Raw genomic sequence first — 19,631 nt, forward strand, 5'->3', positions numbered from 1 at the left:
ATCATTTTATTTTTTACTTACATTTTTGTGGTATGAAGTGCATATCAGGTTTATAACCCTGATATGCACCTTCATATTTCAGTCTTCCCTAGTGCATATCAGGGTTATAAATCCGATATACACCTCTTTGATTTAAGGTTTTAAAAAAGTGCATATCAAACTTATAAGTCCAATACACCTCTTTTATTATTGTTGTTTTTTCTTAAGTGCAAATCGGACTTGTAAGTCCAATATGCATTTTTTTGCTGCTTTCACTTATTTTAGGTGTTAATAGGAACTATAAGTCTGATTTGCACCCGATTCACACACTTACAAATTGGTGTTTTTAATCCAATTTGGGATCAATCAAAGATTTTTTTCTACCAAAATGAATTCTTGTATCCATGAAAGCAGGCTAATTGACTCAATATGGTGATTAAATTTTTAGTGTTGCAGTGCAATTGTTTTCAAATGATGGAGCCATCACCAAGTAAAAGAACAATGAAGTTTAAAAAGAAAGAGATTCATCCAGTCTTTCCTCCCTCTTCCATATCATCAAATGTTAACAATATCAAAGATATGAAGATTGGTCATGTAGACCTTGAAGAATTCTTGAAAAGAGTTAGAGAGCGACCAATGTCCTACAAAATGGAGCCCACCATCAATAATGGAATTAATCTAGTGATGACCTTTCCCATGTCAGCACAGAATCCTGAATTTGTGTTAGACCTAGATAACATATATGATCTTGCAACTAGATCAGTGAAATATGCAGATGGGAAAAATACTCTCATCAAACTTTATGAATAATTCTTTAACACAATTTTTAAGTGCCTGCCCATAGATCAATATGATAATATTGATATGCAATCAACTGTGACCTACTATGACAATAATTCATATAAGTGCAAGAAGAACATCAATGATAATTGGTTGAAGACTTCCAGGTCTACAATTGCAAGGTGGCCCGAGACTCTTCCTTGCAATGATTTCATTGAGGAGGTCAATGATCAAATTACTCTTCTTAGAAAGATAAAAGGCCTCCTTGCACCTAACACTTACTACAAATGGATGTATTAGTACATTCACATCATTAGACAAAAAAAGAAGTAGATCTACTAGGGAAAGAAAATTAGAGATACTTTGTGTGAACAATGATCAAAGTTCCCACCACCTTGAAGTTCTATATGACTTCATATCTTGTCTACGTAGCTACCTCAATGAGACATTTTCCAGGTTTATCCACCACTGGTGATAGGAGATAGGTTCTTGTTTATAAGTACTTCACCTAGTTAACTCTCAAGGAGAGTTTACATAATTTTATGAGAGTCAATGATGCTTTCTATGGCCATTATATATGCTTGTTTGATAAAGATCTTCAGAATAAGAGTGTCACACGAGGCCTTGAAAGTAGTAAGTGAATATGGTTGTATTTTCTTGCAGTTTCCTACATTTACATATATTAGGATTGGATGATTTGATGGAGAGCCCTTCATGCTTTGAAGGTATCCATCAAACAAAATCATCCTTGTGGAGATGGCTTGCAAAATGATATCAATCCATGAGTATCAATCTGGAGCTCATAAGTTAGGTCTCAAGTTCTCCATTTCCATTGGGAGATACTCCATTAATTCTATCTACAAGGTCCATGCCATGGAGGAGGAGATGAGGAGAGTGACAACAAATTTATTCAAAGCCAAGAAGTATTTTGAATACATGGTTGTGAAGAATAAGATCAAGAAAAGTTACGCTCATATTCACTGGATTGAAGATGTGTAGATTGATTGTAGAACTAAAGAGGATATCCGAAGAATTGACTACTATCGCCTGATAGTAGAACAAATTGAGAATTTGGATCTTGCTAATATTCCCAAGGATATTGAGGAAGATGGAGACTTCCTAGATCCTATGTATGAAAAGAACAAAGTTGTCAGATCACCTTTGCTTGTTATCCAATGGTCCAAAAAGGAGAATACTTTAATAAGGGCCAAATTATAGAATATCCTTGTTAATACCAATGTTCGGTTAAATATGCATGGTGTTTAGCTCAAGCTTTTCCAGACCAAATTCAAGGATGACACCGCATGACCTGTGAGAAGGACTTCAGAATTTAGGACCAAGAACAGACAAGACTCAACAGCTCCAAAGGGTCCAAAGTTTAAATTTACAGTTGGAAAAGGTAAGAGTCAAGGTGAGTCTTTTTCTCAAGAAACTCAAACTCATTAAGAGGTTGAAGAAGGAGAAGAAGTTAATGAAGGTGAAAAAGAAGAAGAAGAACCTAAAAAAGAGTAGGAAGAAGAGGAAGGAGAATTTGATGAGAGATTGGCTGAAATCCCAAGTACTTTGTAGTTTCAAGAGACATAAGCAGGTATTTCTCTTGCATCATGTGATATTATAGGTACCACCTCAGTTTTAGTTTCTAACACTATTTCTTTGGGTTCCACAGTTTCATTTTCATCACAGGCTCCTGAAATTCATGTCTTCTTTGGGTTCCATAATTTCATTTTCATGGCAAGCTCCTAAAATTCATGTCATTCCTAGTGAATCTTCCTTTGATACACCGCATGATAATATTGATATTATATTTTTTTCCAATCCGTTCGAGGTTATGTCTTCCATGTTGGAAGATTTTGATAAGTTTATGTTAGAAACCCAATTTCCTCTTAAGGTTTCTATTTCTCAAAATATACCTGCCATTGTTACCTCTACTCCACCTATTGTTACTACAAATGTTCAGTCTCAGGAGTTGGCAACACAAGTATTGATTATTGGAGTGGATGACGACACACCTTTGCCACCTTGGCTAGTGTCAAACACTCCTAAAAGAAAGAAGCAAGCCATCTATCCAGATGAATTTTATTTTAGTCAGTTGGTGCCTATTAAGCCCAAGGGTACGAAAAAGGCCAAATTTTTTTCCACATTGACAATAGATAAATCAAAGAATAAATATGTGGAAATGGAAATTCCTCTTACGGACACAGATTTGGATAAAGTGCAGCCCATTGACTACGTCATCAATAGAATTTGATGAGCTGAGATATTAGCTCTTTTATTCCTATAACTGAGAAGTTTTTGCCATGTTTTAATTTGTATATCGAGAGAGTGTTTGTGTCATGTGATGTATATAAAGTTTGACTATGTGCATTCTAGATGATAACTAAACCCATTAAATCATGTATTGTTTTGACCTATTATTCCTATTGCCATGCAGATTATCATAGGTAATATCATGTGTGAATGTATAAGTATTATGATTAATTTATATATATATATATATATATATTTGTGCTTGTATGTTCGATCTTTTTAATTGCAGGAATAAATGAGATGCTACAAAAGCGATTATTGCATCACATCATAAAAGCAGTTGGATATATTCAAGGGCGGTTAAATATTAAAAAAAAAATAGAGGATAGTGTTCGTAAGAAGCGACAAAGGAATAGCAAGGCACTGCCAGATTCATTTATGTTTGTCTTCAGCAAACATCAATCTTGTAACACCGCCATGCTATATTCTTGGCTATGGTTTAGCCGAGTTCCATGTTTCCTATGGATTAACTTCTTCTGTTTGCAATCATAAATGATTTCCACCTCATCTCATTGGCATGACCTAGATAGTAGGAAGTTGTTATTGTTTTCTTATAAATAAAATCTTGCACCTTCTCTAAGAGGTTAGAGATAGGGGGTTAGAAAGAAAATTATATAGCATTTTTAGAATTTAAAGCATTTCCTTCATTTCATGTGTTGTATCTACCTTTGAAAACAATGAATAAAAGTGATGCTATTATGAGTATATAGAATTATCTTTGAAGTTTGGATACACTCATCCAAGGGAGCCCACTTGGTGAGTATTCCTGTGCATTTGTCAAATTCAGTTTTCCTTTTGCTACAGTAGATGTTCTAGCGATTGACTGTTCCTGCAGCCACTGGAACTAGATCCTATGATTGTTTTTGTAGCCAAAGCAAATAGAGTAATTGTTTGTCAGCTCTGAACTTAGTTAACAATTATTTAATTAGAATATTCTGTTAATGCTAATATTTACTGTAGCCATTTAGTTGTTATGATTCTCGCTTGTTTATTTCAAATAGATTTAGTTGCTACAGTAGTGCAGAATAGCTATCGCAGGAACTTAGTGCATATATAGTGCAGACCCATTTCAAGTAATACGTCCCTAGGTTGACAAGTAAATGAACTTTAGTCATGGAGATAATAACTACACAAGATGAATGACTAATCTTTGGGTTGAGAGTTTAGCTCTAATTATTGTTCCTATTGGTGAGGCAAACATTTTTGCCACTGTTGCCGAGGATGGTGTCAAACTAAGAACCTGTTATAGTTATGAATTTTCAAGCTTTCAGTATACTTGTTTTTGATAACTCAGTTTGTTTTAAGTAATTCTCATGAATCTGCATGCATAGACAAAGAACAAATGCTCAAGGTATATTCCTTCCTAACCATCCTAATCATACAAGACTCAATCCATATGAAGCACCAGATGTAAATCCTTTTGTTGTACTTTACCAAGCCCTAGATAATTTGAAGCCTCTTGAATTTGAGATTTTTGAGAACAACCTTCATTTCCTCTTTGGACCTCCTGAAGAGGAACTTCATTCAGTAACTCCTCCTCAAAGACCAATGCAAGGAAATCCACCCCTTGGTGGGAATAACCCACCTCCACCTGTGAACCCAATGTTTGAGTTCCCTATTTGTTATCTACATGATAATGCTAATCTCAAGAACATCCCAACTTCTTCCCTTCCTAAATTCTATAGATTAGTGATAGAGGATCTCGACACTTTCCTGTTTGAATTTTATGTCCTTTGTAGGAGTTATGATTACACTATAGATGCCCATAGACTCAAAATATTCCCTATCACTTTAAAAGAATCAGCTTTGAAATGGTTTATGAGTCTAGGGAGTAGTACAATCACTACATGGGATGAGATGAAATGGTTGTTTCTTATGAAATATATAGATTATTGTAGAGGGATTGATTGCCATGGGGATGATATTTTTAGAATGACACAGAAGGAAGATGAGAGTCTAGAAGATTATCTGGAGAGATTTCTATTCAGTGTTAAGAAGTCCAACCATAGTACTTTAAATGAAGATTCTCTTAAGTTAATATTTTTAAGGGGAATTAGTGATGAAGCACAGATTCTTTGTACCTTATGGGAGGTGCTGATATAACACAATCAACATGGAATGACATTGGCCAAATCTGTCAGAAGTATTCGAGATCTTCTTCTAAGAAGAGTAGGCATTTCAAGCCAGGAATTTCTTCATCAACATCCAGTAATGGAGTTTCTCGAATGGAGCTTAGCCACCTTTTGAAGGATTTTAAGGAGGATATCATAAAAAATATGGCTACTCACTTAGACACACTTAAAGCTAAGAAGAAGCTTGAGGAAGTCGATGCAATTCTTGCAGAATTCTGCCCACATTGTAGACAAAAGAAAAGAGACTACAGATGTAAGATGGTTGCCAATCTTGAAGTTCCTAATTTCAAGACAAAACAAGGAGATGATGAACAAGTTTTCTATGTTTCTCAAAGGAGGCCAAATTTTCCAAGACAAGGTATGCCTCCTGATCCACTTTCTTTTTCTAGTTATAGTGGAAATTCCTATGCACAAAATAATAAATGGCAATCTCCATATTCTCAAAATTTTGGAAATTATCAAAATTGGTATAATCCTCAAGGCCAAGGGCAAAATTTTGCCAATCAAACTCCACAATGGCAGCAACCATAAGGAAATTGGTCTCATCCTCAAGGACCATGGAAAAAATTCCAAGGGAATTCGCAACCTACCCCTCAATGGAGAGGAGGTCAGCCATGGACAAATCAGTCATTTGGTTATCAACAACCTCAACAGTAGACACAACAACCTGCTATAATGCCTCCTCCTACTGCCAATACCATCCCACCTAAACCTACATAGCTGCCCACTTAACCCATGCCAAATCCTAATAGAAAGCCTCAGCAACAACAACAAGTTTATTCAGCTGACCTTAATGAATACCCAACTTATTCTCTTTCTATAAGTGATATTCACCTTAGATCTGGGACAACTTTACCTAACCCATCCGCTCCAGTTATAACTGAGATACAAAAGGAAAAGGAAATATCTAGCCCAACAACCCAAATACCTCAAAATCAGCAAAGACCCCGATTTTCTCAGAGTTTGCAAGCTAAAAAGTTTTCACAGGAAGAGGAAGTAAATTTTGATATCATAGATCAACTGAAACACATTTGTGTTAAAATTCCATTATTTCAAGCTATTACAGATGTCCCTATTTATGGTAAAGCAATTAAAGAGGCATGCTTAAAGAAACCTGGTAGAAAGAAAAAGGATCTACAAACAATGCATGTAATGAGTTAATTGGTTGATATTATGTTGGGAAAGGTTTCAATTCCTAAATATTCTAATCCTGGTAGTCCTATTGTGAAAATAGTCATCAATGGCACTCAGATAAATAATGCTTTAATAGATTTGAGAGCAACCATCAATGTAATGACAAGAGATATTATATAGAAACTTGACATAACCAGTCTCAGGTCTACACCTATAGTCCTGCAGCTTGCTGATAGTTCCATGGTTCGGCCTGATGGTATGATTGAGGATGTTGTTGTTACTTTGGACTCCTGGGAATATCCTATAGATTTTATGATCCTGTCTCCTAAAGCTACATTGGCGGGATATCCGATTATTTTAGGGAGACCTTGGCTTGCTACAACTGATGCATATACTAGATTTCGGTCAGGGAATATGACTATTTCTAATGGAAATACTACCAAAACTCTAGCTCTGTATTCTCTCGCTCAGCCCCAACTTGATCAAGAATAAGAAATTTGGCCTAACGTGGGAGAATAATTTGAGGAGGGAGTCAACTCTGTCAATCATCTTATGATGATTAATGGATAATCATTCATACCTGTGGGAGAATAATTTGAGGAGGGAGTCAACTCTGTCAATCATCTTATGATGATTAATAGATAATCATTCATACAACTCTAGGATGATGATTCAATCCTCTCTAAAATTCTGGCAAATTAGTTTAAACAAGAGCAATAGTTGCAAGAGTTAACATCAAATATTACAGCATCGAATTTTCCTGCAGCCACTGATATATTGCATACCCTGTTGCCATAGGAAGCCTGCACTTCTCATATTTCTGAGGTATCTTAGGTTGATCTTACTTTCAAAGTGGAAGTTGATCCAAATAAATATTTGAATATCAACAATCAACTCACAAAGACTCAAAGAATAACATTGGTTGAATTGCTTAAATGTCATCAACACACTTTTGTGTGGGATTACAAAGACATGCATGAAATTGATCCTATAGTTTGTACCCACCGTATTTATATCAAAGAGGACTGTAGACCACTTAGATGACCACAAAGAAGAATTAATCCTGCCTGAAGGGAGATAGTTAAAGAGGAGCTACAAAAATTATTAAATGTTGGATTTATCTATCCTATATTGGATAGTCAATGGGTGTCGCCTCTAGTCATAATACCAAAGAAAGGAGGTAAATGGCGAGTACGTGTAGATTATAGAGCTTTGAACTTATCAACTAGGAAGGATCATTTTCCATTACCACTTGTGGATCAGGTATTAGATTCCTTAGCAGGGAAGCGATACTTTTCATTCCTAGATGGATTCAGTGGCTACAACCAGATTCAAATTGCTCCCAAGGATGAAGAAAATACTACATTTACTTGCCCTTGGGGGACATATGCATATTCTATTCTTCCTTTTGGGTTATGTAATGCTCCAGCTACTTTTCAAAGAGCAGTAATAAGCATATTTTCAGATATTTCCTAGAACAACATGGAGATCTATATGAATGATTTCAGCACTTGTGGTTCAGAATTTGAAGATGCATTGAAGAATCTGAGGAAAGTTTTGTAGTGGTGTGAAGAATACAATTTATCATGGAACAGTGAAAAGTGCTTTATGATGATGCAGGAAGGCATAGTTCTTGGTCATCATATTTCTATAACTGGAATACAGGTTGACCTTACCAAAATTCAAGTCATTCAAAACCTCCTTGGACCTGTAAAGCAAAAGGATGTCAAAATTTTCCTTGGTCATGCTGGATATTATAGAAGGTTTATCAAGGATTTTAGTAAAATTGTAGGACCTTTATATTGTCTTTTGACCAAGGATATGGAGTTTAATTGGACCTCCGCATGTGATGAAGCTTTCTTGAAGCTCAAACATACCTTGACTCAAGCACCAGTGCTTAAGGGTCTGAACTAGTCATTACCTTTTCATATTCATACAGATGCATCAAATTATGCCATAGGAGCAGTTTTGGGGAAGAAGGTTGACAATTTGGAGAATGCAATTCATTTCATTAGCAAAAACATGCAGTGACTTGAGCTTAATTATACTATCACCAAAAAGGAGATGTTAGTAGTCATATATGCACTTAACAAATTCAGGCATTATATCACATGATATTAGATATATGTGCACACTGATCATACAACAATCAGATATCTCATGAACAAACCTTCAATTATAGGAATATTGGCTCGTTGGTTATTATTGATGTAGGAATTTCATATTATAGTTGTTGATAAACTAGGTAAATCCAATGTAGTTGTAGATTATCTTTCTAGGCTTCAATTGTAGGATAATCCTGCAGCCATAGATGATGCTTTCCCAGATGAACATTTGTTCCTGATAAAAACACACACTCCCTGGTATGTTGATATTGCAAATTATTTAGCTGCTAATAAGATGCCTTCTCATTTTTTTCGTAAAGAAAGAAGACTACTAGTTGAGAAAAGCTTTAATTTCTCATGGATTGTCGATTGTTTATTTTATACTGGACCTAAGCAATTCATGAGAAGATGTGTTAGAGAAGATGAAACATATGATATCCTTCATGCATGTCATGATGAGTCATGTGGAGGACATTTTGCCGCTAAAAGAATAGCACTTAAAATCCTTGGCACAAGATATTATTGGCTAGCTTTGTATAAGGATGCAACACAATATACTAGAAAATGTGATAGATGCCAATGATTGGGTAGGTCTACTCGATCTGATGAAATTCCATTATATCCCCAGATATTGGTTGCACCATTTGATAAATGGGGATTAGATTTTGTTGGATCGATTGATCCTCCTTCAAATGGGAAATATTATATTCTAGTATGCACTTATTATGTTACAAAATGGGTAGAAGCACGAGCCATGACACATGCGAGAGATAACATGGTAGCTAAATTCCTCTAAGGAAATATTTACCAGATATGGAGTTCCAAGAGAGATTGTTTCAGATCAAGGACCAAGTTTAGTTCCACATTAATTGCAACATTGGTTAATGAATATAATATCAGACATAGGAAGTCTACTCCATACCATCCACAAGCAAATAGTCAAGTGGAAGTTACAAACAGGGATTTAGAAGCTATTCTTACCAAGACAATAGCTTTTCATAAGAAAGATTGGTCAAATAGACTTCCTGAAGTCATTTGGGCATACAGAACAACATGGAAGACACCAATTGGTTTTACACCTTTTGAAATGGTGTATGAAAAAATAATAATGACGCCCATTGAGTTTGAGCATAAAACTCTTAGGATAGCTCTGTAGTTGAATATGACTCTCTCAGAAGCACAAAAGGACCGCATCATGCAATTAAATGCTTTGGATGAGTTAAGAAAGATGGCTGTCCAACATACAAAGCTTATTCAACATCAACAAACTAAATGACATGATAAGTATATAAAGGAGAGAAAACTTAAATCTGGCGATTGGGTATTGCTATATGATTCCAGATATAAGGATACTATGGGGAAGCTACAGACAAGATGGTTGGGCCCATATGAAATAGATGAAGTTTTTACAAATGGAGTAGTTTGGTTGATAATAATAGATCCAGTCGAATTAAAAATTCTAGTCAATGGTCATCGACTACGCCTATATCATAAGCCTGCAACCAAAGAACAATTCCTGCAACAATTTGCCAACCAAGAGCAAACAACAATTCCTACAACAACTGAAGAAGTTACTTCAGCATCTGAAAAACACCCTCCTGTCATAGTTCCTACAACATCTGAAAAACACCCTCCTGTCATAGTTCCTACAACATCTAGAGAGGACATTATGGACGCGGTTCCTGCAGCTTCTGTAGGGAGCATTCTTGGTCCTTAGTCTTAAATTCTTCATGTGTGCCTTCATAATAATTATTTCCATTCTTTATGGAAATATCATTCTTTGATAATAATTTTCTCATACACATCATCCCATTTCATATCTCTGTCTGTCACATCATTTATTTCATGTCATCTCATTTCATATTTTGAATAACTAATCGTTTCATGCAACATTAATTAGTACGACTATAGGTATGTATTTTTTTAATTTTTTATTAATTATGCATATATTATTTCATTATGATTATGGCCTATTTTGATTTGCATAATCCGCGTACCCTTCCCTCTGTCCTTTTTCACATGTGTGGACATGTGTCATCTTAAGTTGGGGGGGGGGGTGTTTTATGGTCCAATTTCTGAGTTGAGTAATTGTCTGTCCTTGTCAGTAATGTGTTTTAATTTGCCTAACATCATTTTTGAATGAGACATTCTATGGCATGAGTGAGTTGTTCATCCTGCTGCCATAGTCGATGAAAGATACTCAAAATAAGTAAAGTATTTCGGAGCATGTACTGAAAAGAAGTAAAGTATTTTGGAACATGTATTTTCAATTCTGAAGGTTATTTTAGTTCTTTGTTTTGCTGTGGTAATTGTTTTGAAAGCCGAGTTAGCCATGGGAGGAGCTCCTATCTGTCATGAACCAGTAATTCATGAAGTTTTGCTGCAGGATGTCTAGTGTGAACATTACTTCCATATGTATTGGTGGATTGACTATTTTCTAAAATTGATGGACTTCAATGAAGAAATTGCCCATTAATTCATGCGCACATACAACAAAGGAGAGGCCTCTGTCAAAGGGTTAAGAGTCATTGCCATAGAATAACGAATAGCCAAAGTCACTGGGTTTCCATAGGAGGGAGAATTGTTTCTTGATTCGAAAGATGTGAGAAGCGCTAGGGCAAAGTTAACTCACCCAACAGATGGACCCCTAAGTATAGAAAAGTAGGGAACGAGATAGATATCTCTTCCAATGGAATGACCCCAGGTGGTATTTTATGTGATGAAATATATTACCTGTGATTGTAGGTACTCAAATTTGTATTCAGTCCATTTTAAATTACCGAGTCATCTATGACATGGCTGAAGGATGAATGTTCCCAATTTCTTGTATCATCTTATTTCCATAAGTGCAAAGGAAACACAGAAGGGTGGAAATCATTCTGTTAGTCATCACAACTTGATTAAATTGTTGATAGAACATTCTCTCAGAGATGTCTCGCAGATGGCATGGGGAGAGTTTGAAGATATCTTGTAATTTAGGGAGGAAAATGTTCTTGCTGTAGAAGAAATAGCTGCCCTAGAGGAAGATATCGAAGAACCCTCCTCTCCTAGGGTTTGTGCAGTGAATGAATCCTCGTTTCCAATGAAGCCTTGCCTATTGCAGAGGAAATGGTAATTGAATCAAATTTTGAGCAGCCCTCCACTCATTTTCAAAGTGGAGTGGCATATTCTAGAAGGAAAGGGAAAGAAACAAAAATAGTTGATGTAGAGGAAAAGACCATAGAGTGGCCTCAAGCAGCGCAGGTTTCTCTTGCAGCTAAAAGGATCAAGGTAAAGGGAAATTCTCCTGCAGCAATAGCTCCTGCAGTAACTTCTCCTGCAACAACGACTCCTGCATCCACTCATGAAATGCATTTGAGAAGGAGTCGGTGGGGTAAAAAGAAAACTCAAGCAGCAGGGGATGTGATTGAAGTCATTTATGTGGAAATGTCGGAAGTAGGGCTAGAAAGTCAAACAACGATTCAACTGCAAGAATAACATGGGGCCAACATACTGTCAAATTTGGCACATGTAGCAGAACAGTTTGAAGAACTAGCTGAAGAGATCTCATGCCCTCAGGTAACAACTCATAGGCTCCCTTCATCTCTCACTATTTTATCTATTGCACTTACATTTTATAGACAATGGGAGATATAAAGGGCTAGGTTACAAGAATTTATTGATAAAAAACAAAAAGAGATTGAAAAGAGGGACACTCAGATTGTGGAATTGCAAACCAAAGTAGACACAATTGCCAATATGGTTCTTGAATTAATGCAATGTAGGGCTCCTCCGAGAGTTTATGCTTTATATTGAAAGGAGCAGTATTTATCTTTCAAGCTAAACCGCATTGTTAGGGATCTTAGTCCTTCTCTAGATACTCCTAAGGAATTTTATAATGTTTTTCAAAACTCTTCTACAACTGTTAGGAATTTTTTATGTGAATTTTATTTGTATAAATATTCTGTGCCTTCTGACACTGAATGAAATCCCTTACTATACATTGGTGACATTCAATTAAAAGTATTGATGTCATGGATATAAAATGAAATCAGTATGGGGAATCATGCTAGAACATACATAAATTTGGAGTTTGATTTCCCATTACCACTTAGAGCTAAAGCCCAAAACCCATGACATATTTAGTATGATTGGAAAAAGTTGTTAACGAGACCTGATGTCAGGAGCTAGGTTTTACCGTTGCAAGAGGAAGCATTCTGAGAATATGAGCATTTCGTTGAAAATGAAAATAAAGCTGCAGTTGAATGTTTGGTTCAGCGCTAGAATAATCTCCTAGAAGACCTAAAGCAGGGTGAACCCCATTCACTGCCTAATTATCATGCAACCACACAAAGAGCTCCCAAGTACATCCACTTGGGTAGGACAAAAAGCAATAACTGGATACCCTTGATATTTAATCCACCTATCCTTATGTGGCCATTGATGGGATGCAGGGTTATAGACAAACCATATGAAGAGGCCACAGAGGAAGCCAGATGGACTAGACTGGAAAAGATGAAGGGGTTTTATTGGAGCTTGGCTACAGGAGGAACAAAATAGGGAACCATAGGCGATTTACTATTCAGTGCCCGAATAAGAAATTTTCCTCTTGCTGGAGGATTAGCAAGACATTAATTTAGGGGTAACGATGAGCTGAGATATTAGCTCTTTTATTCCTATAACTGATAAGTTTTTTCTGTGTTTTAATTTGTATATCGGGATAGTGTTTGATTCATGTGATGTATTAAATTTTGACTATGTGCATTCTAGATGATAACTAAACCCATTAAATCCTATATTGTTTTGACCTATTATTCCTATTGCCATGCACATTATCATAGGTAATATCATGTGTGAATGTATAAGTATTGTGATTAATTAAAATACATACATACATATATATATATATATATATATATATGTATACATATATATATATATATATATGTATACATATATATATATATATGTATACATATATATATATATATATATATATATGTATATATATATATGTGTGTGTGTGTGTGTGTGTGTGTGTGTGTGTGTGTGTGTGTGTGTGTGTGTGTGTGTGTGTCTATCTTTTTAATTGCAGGAATAAATGCGATGCAGTTGGATATATTCAAGGGCGGTTAAATATTCAAAATAGAAAAGAGGATAGTGTGCATAAGAAGTGGAAAAGGAATAGCAAGGCACTGCCAAATTCATTTATGTTTTTCTTCAACAAACATCAATATTTTAACACCGCCATGCTATATTCTTGGTTGCGGTTAAGCCGAGTTCCACATTTCCCTGTGGATTAACTTCTTCTGTTTGCAGTCATAAATTTTTTCCGCCTCATTTCATTAGCGTGACCTAGATAGTAGGAAGTTGTTATAGTTTTCTTATAAATAAAAGCCTACACCTTCTCTTAGAGGTTAGAGATAGAGGGTTAGAAACAAAATTATTTAACTTTTTTAGAATTTAAAGCATTTCTTTCATTTCATGTGTTGTATCAACCTTTGAAAACAATGAATAAAATTGATGTTATTACGAGTATATAGAATTATCTTTGAAGTCCGGATACACTCATCCAAGGGGGCCCACTTGGTGAGTATTCCTATGCATTTGTTAGATTTAGTTTTCCTTTTGCTACAGTAGATGATCTAGCGATTGACTATTCTTGCAGCCATTGGAACCAGATCCTATGACTGTTCCTGCAACCAAAAAAGATAGAGTAATTCCTGTTTGTCAGCTTTGCACTTAGTTAACAATTCTTTAATTAAAATCTTCTGTTAATGCTAAGATTTCCTTTAGCCATTAAGTTGTTATGATTCTCGCTTGTTTATTTCAAATAGATTTAGTTGCTACAGTAGTGCATAATAGCTATCGCAGGAACTTAGTACATATATAGTGTAGACCCATTTCACGTAATAAGTCGCTGGGTTGACAAGTAAATGAACTTCAGTCATGGAGATAATAGCTACACAAGAATGAATGCCCAATCTTCGGGTTGAGACTTTAGCTCTAGTTATTGTTCCTATTGGTGAGGCAAACAAAATTGACCTTGCCAAGCAAACATACGAAGGTATAGTGGAAGATGCTCAAACATCTTTTCAGTATCTTGTGACAATTTTTAATGAAAAAGGTTAAGAAAGACAAGTTGAAGAAGAAGGTAGATCAACTCACAAAGGTTTTGATCAAGATAACCAAATCATCAGAGGTAGTGGAGCCTATCACTTCTTCAGTGGAAAAATAGATCATTAAACAAGCTGAACATATTAATTCTTGTGGGAGAATAATTGGCAAATGGATGGATAGTCTGTTAAGCCAAGGAAATCATCTCCATTGTTCAACAATTTCCTTAATGAATAACTTAGAGGAGGTAAAAATTGGAATTGATAAAAGTTTGAATTTATTTTCAAATGAATTGGAAGCACATGAGAAGGACTTCAATTCTTGGTTGAAGTTAGAAGATTTCCAGTTAGATGTTTTGGTTGATAATGGAGTGCTCCCTTCAAGGGATATGTACATTGAGAAAAGGGAAATACTGGAACATCAAATAAACATACTAGAGGTACTTATCAAAGATATGAGGAAAGCACAAAATGAGTGTAATGATAAGGGGAAAGACATCTTCAAGAAGATATTGGCTCTTCCTTGTACCTTCCTTAATGAGAACTAGAAGCCCCTTCATGAGGATGCCATTGTCAAAGAATTCAATGTGCTAATTGGTGAAGAGGTTGAAAAATAAACTTTCTCATTATCCTTAATTGATAAGTTAATAGATATAAAAGTAAATCTGGATGATCTAGCCTCTCTTCTGAAAAAGCACAAGAAATGCTACATGAGCCTCGAAGATTGCATCACCCGGGTCAAGGTCATCACAACTCATACCAAAGGACCTAATCAAGAACAAATGAAAGCAGTTCTACAGAAGTTCGAGGAGTTCATGAATTAGGATTAAAATGGAGTGTTTGGTGACACAGTATTTTTCATAGTTTAGAATTTGTAGATGCATTTTTGAATAAGACTTTGATACTTCAAGTGTCATTTTGTATTTAAGTTTTTGCACCTAGGGAATGCACCAGTTCAAAGTCAAATAGGATTTTTCTTTGATTAAGTCATAGTTTTTCCTAGATTTTCTCAATGCACCTCACCTATATATATGAGGTTTCTTATTGTAATTCATATCTATAATTTTTAATCTATATGCCAAAACTCTGCCAAAGTGAAGAACAAAAATTGAAACTTTGTGTTCCTATTGTCATTTTGCAAAATTGATCAAATAAGAAGAAAGCTTTGGCATCCAAACTTTGTGTTGGATTCATTTGTGGTTTTGGTTAGAGTGTTCTTAAGTCATTCTTGTTATAAATTCTTATTTTTCTCAAGTAAAGGTGCTGTCAAGGAAGTATTGTGAAAGAGTAGAAACAATTATTGGTTTGTGAACTTTGTGTCGTATCTCAACTCTTGTTAATAAAATTAGGAATTGGTGAACACGATACCATTTTTAACACTTTGAGCTTCATATTGGTATTTTCAATATAAAAGTTAGCTGAAATATAGTAAGATTGCACCTCAAAGACATTGTGCTTTGTTGTCCCATCTTGGAAAGGAAATCTTAATTTGAAGACTTTGAGCTTTGTATTATTGTTTTAGAAAAATATTATTAGAAGTCTTAATAAGGAAATAGATTAAAGACTTTGTGATTTTATTTGATTTTATTAGTTAACACATTGGGTTACATAAGTATTTGTAAAAAGGTTGATAGGATAGTAGTGAGTTTTAAGACTTTGAGGTTAAGCACTCTTTCTCATCTAAGAGAAGCAACAAAGGACTTTGGGCCTTTATAGAAACTTTGTTTCTTTACTTGTTTGTATTTTAATCATTCCTACATTTTGAGTTAATTTGTAACTATAAAATGGAAAATTGAACCCTAGGGACTCCCCACCTAGGAGAGCGAAAGGAAGTCACTAGGATGATTTTCACTTGGGAGAAACTTTACATTCAAAAGAGGGGCTTGAATCCACTAGATCCAAATCCAAGGGGAACGCGGATATGAATACGAAGTGGATTACAAGGGTTAGAATGTGATTTTCCCTCTTTTGTAAATAGATATGTTGACTTGTTGACTATGTAGAAAAGAGAGATAATATGGATGAAATAAGGAGCTACCGATTTGGGATCGTGCTGTAACTTTAGATCTAAGATATTCAAACAGATATGGATCTGCCCTACAAATTTGGAGAAAATTCATCGGGACCGTGTTGAAAGTGCACACGGTCCTCCAAAAAATCCGCGCGCTGAAAAGGGTTTTTCTGTCTCTGCATATGGAGTCCAAACCTGCAATTACAACTGCACACCTACAACCTACACAAAAAAAATAAGGGAAGAAGGGTCATGGATAGGGGTTTGCCTCAGTCAAACCCCAGTTGAGGAATCAACCTTTAAAGAAAGTAATTGCAAATGATTAAATGTAAATGTAGGAAATGTATACCTTGTAGATCTACAATTTGTTGATGGTGATTGCTTTGCTTCTTGAATATAATCACAAGTGTTGCACAAACTAGCATGTAACATGACAAAACCCTAACACACTCACATGCTTACAAATGAATATTGTAATGTTGCTCCTTTGGATGAATGAAGAAGAGAACTTGATGGATGATTGAAGAATTGAATGCTTGATGAAGACCCTTCGCTTATGTATTTCGCCTATCATGTACTTCATCTATATCGAATGAGGGAATTGGATATCCTTTTATACATGCCTAAGAGGATTAATTTTCATCCATCAAAGGCCAACAAAGAGAGATTGAAATCCCCAAAGAGAAAACTAAGCTTAAGGAACCATACATACCCATCTTAGGGGGGCTACCCTAAGAGGGGGGAAAGGGGCGCCATGCCCCTATCATGCCCTATCTTGGGGTCTGGATAGGGTCTTGAGGTAGCATAATAGGAGGAGACTCAGGATGAAAGAAGAGAGAGGGGTCTTAGTCAAGTAGAAATATGATATCGTAAAAGTGAGGGCCTAAGATGTGGTTGAAATTGTGAGGGTCACAATTTTAGGACTCTACATTTAGCCCTCGCTTTAGCAGGAGTATGGCTTATGCCAATATTGCCGATAAAGTAGAAGAGGAAGAGAGAGATGAACATGAGAGATGCGGAGCAATAACACAAGGAGTATAAGACATCACTAATCTTGAGGAGCAAAGTCCCCAATCTCAGGATCCTAACTCACTCAAACCTATGTAAGAGCATACAAAACAAGACAAGACACAAAAGACACATGACAAAGGCAAGACACACAAAACCACACACCAACTAGCTGAAGGGTCCTCGACACAAATGTCTCAGACAACTAGTTGAAATTGAAAGACAAATGCCATCACATAAACACCAATAATCACATAGAAGAGAAAAGCTGACATCATCCATGAACCATCAATAGTAAAACTATGGGTTCATGAGATGAAGGAGAGAAAGGACATGAATACACACTTTGGTGATCAATGAGAAGAAATGCAAACAAGGGGAAACCATGGACATCTCGCCCTTAGAATTAGGTGATCCATGGAGAAAAAGGACATGGAAAGCTAGCCCCTAGAGTTTGTCTAGGTGATCCATGTAAGGGAGGAAGATGATAATGCTGTTAGTTCCACTCAACCTCATGCATGTGTGTGCAAATAAGGTTTGAAGTGCCTCATATGAGTCTATGCCTGAGTATGCTACAACCTCTATAGTACAAATGTCAAGAAAGGTGTGACATCTCACTCTAAGAGACTGTGCTCTTGTTCCGAGAATAATCACCCTGTATAAAATAAAAGTGGTGACATCTTGCTCTAAGAGGCTACCCTCTAGTTCCAAGGATGACCCACTGTATAAGAGAAAAGTGATGACATATTTCTCTAAGAGGCTATGCTCTAGTTTTGAGAATGACCCATTGTATAGGAGGAAAGTGGTGACATCTCGCTCTAAGAGGCTGTGCTCTGGTTCAGAGAATATCCCACTATACAAGAGAAAAGTTGCGACATCTCGCTCTAAGAGGTTGTGCTCTAGTTTAGAGAATGACCCTCTATATAATGGAAACAATGCACAAGAGAAATATAGTACAAAAGGATCAGTCTGAGTGCCCCCCCTTAAGATGTCGACATTGTTCAATGTTGATATCTTAAGGACAATAGAACAAGGATATCTACCTTTAACACAAAAGAAGATATCCATTATGCAACAATGTCATAAATCCAAGAAAGAGAGGGAATATTCTTTAAGCAAGGATAAGATAGTTGAAAAGAGATATCTTTCTATAAGTGTAAAGGAGATCCTTGGAGAAGAAAATATCTTTGTTCAAAAGACATCTACCCCCCAAGAGGAGTTCTCTTAGACAAAAATAACATCTTCTAGAAAGAATCATAAAAGAGAACAAGAATTCAATCCTTCCTCCTATTTCTAGATGAAAGGGATTCTTGATGAAGGATGACTCACTTTTATCCCAATGTGGATGGGTGAATTTATTATATATGTACATTACCAAGTACCAAGTGTAAAATAGGTTGTAGTCAAGGACTTACACCTCTTGTATAAGAGAGAACCCTTGAACAAACAACAATGATTTCACACAAGGAAAGACATCAAGTAATGAAACTCACACCATCCATAACATAGGAAAGAGTGGATCCTTTAAGAAAGAGAGATAGAAATCGTTGCCCCTCAAGTGTAGAGACAATGAGAAGAGATTACACAATCTTCTAGAGAGAGATTAAACAAAAGCAAATGCACAATAAACTTACATGAACATATGCAAGAAAAGACATTAGTATATGCAAAATACATATCTAAAGAAGTGGTATTCCTCTAAGAGAGAAAAGAAAGAAAATCACATATTCTTCAAGAGGGATTAGTCATAAGAACATACCTTTATAAAAAATGCAGCCCCTAAAGGAAATAATGATAAATGAGATAGAAATAAAGAGTAAGGAGTGGAATCCTTGGCCCCCAAGTGAGAAGAACAAGGAGAAACATTACACATCTTCTAATGGTGATAATTTTCGAGCGATATGCCTTCCTAATGGAATGAATCCTCTCAAGGAAGGGACATGTACTTCATAGGAGACCATTCCATGCTAGAGGCCTACAATACTTGTAAATAATCGAAGCCATAGAAGAGGTAAGTTTTCCAAGAGAATGAAGGTAAGAGAAGAAGTGTATTACTCATTAAATATGATCCTCCTCAAGC

Source organism: Cryptomeria japonica, chromosome 2 (assembly GCF_030272615.1).
Source record: "Cryptomeria japonica chromosome 2, Sugi_1.0, whole genome shotgun sequence".
Lineage (NCBI taxonomy): Eukaryota > Viridiplantae > Streptophyta > Pinopsida > Cupressales > Cupressaceae > Cryptomeria > Cryptomeria japonica.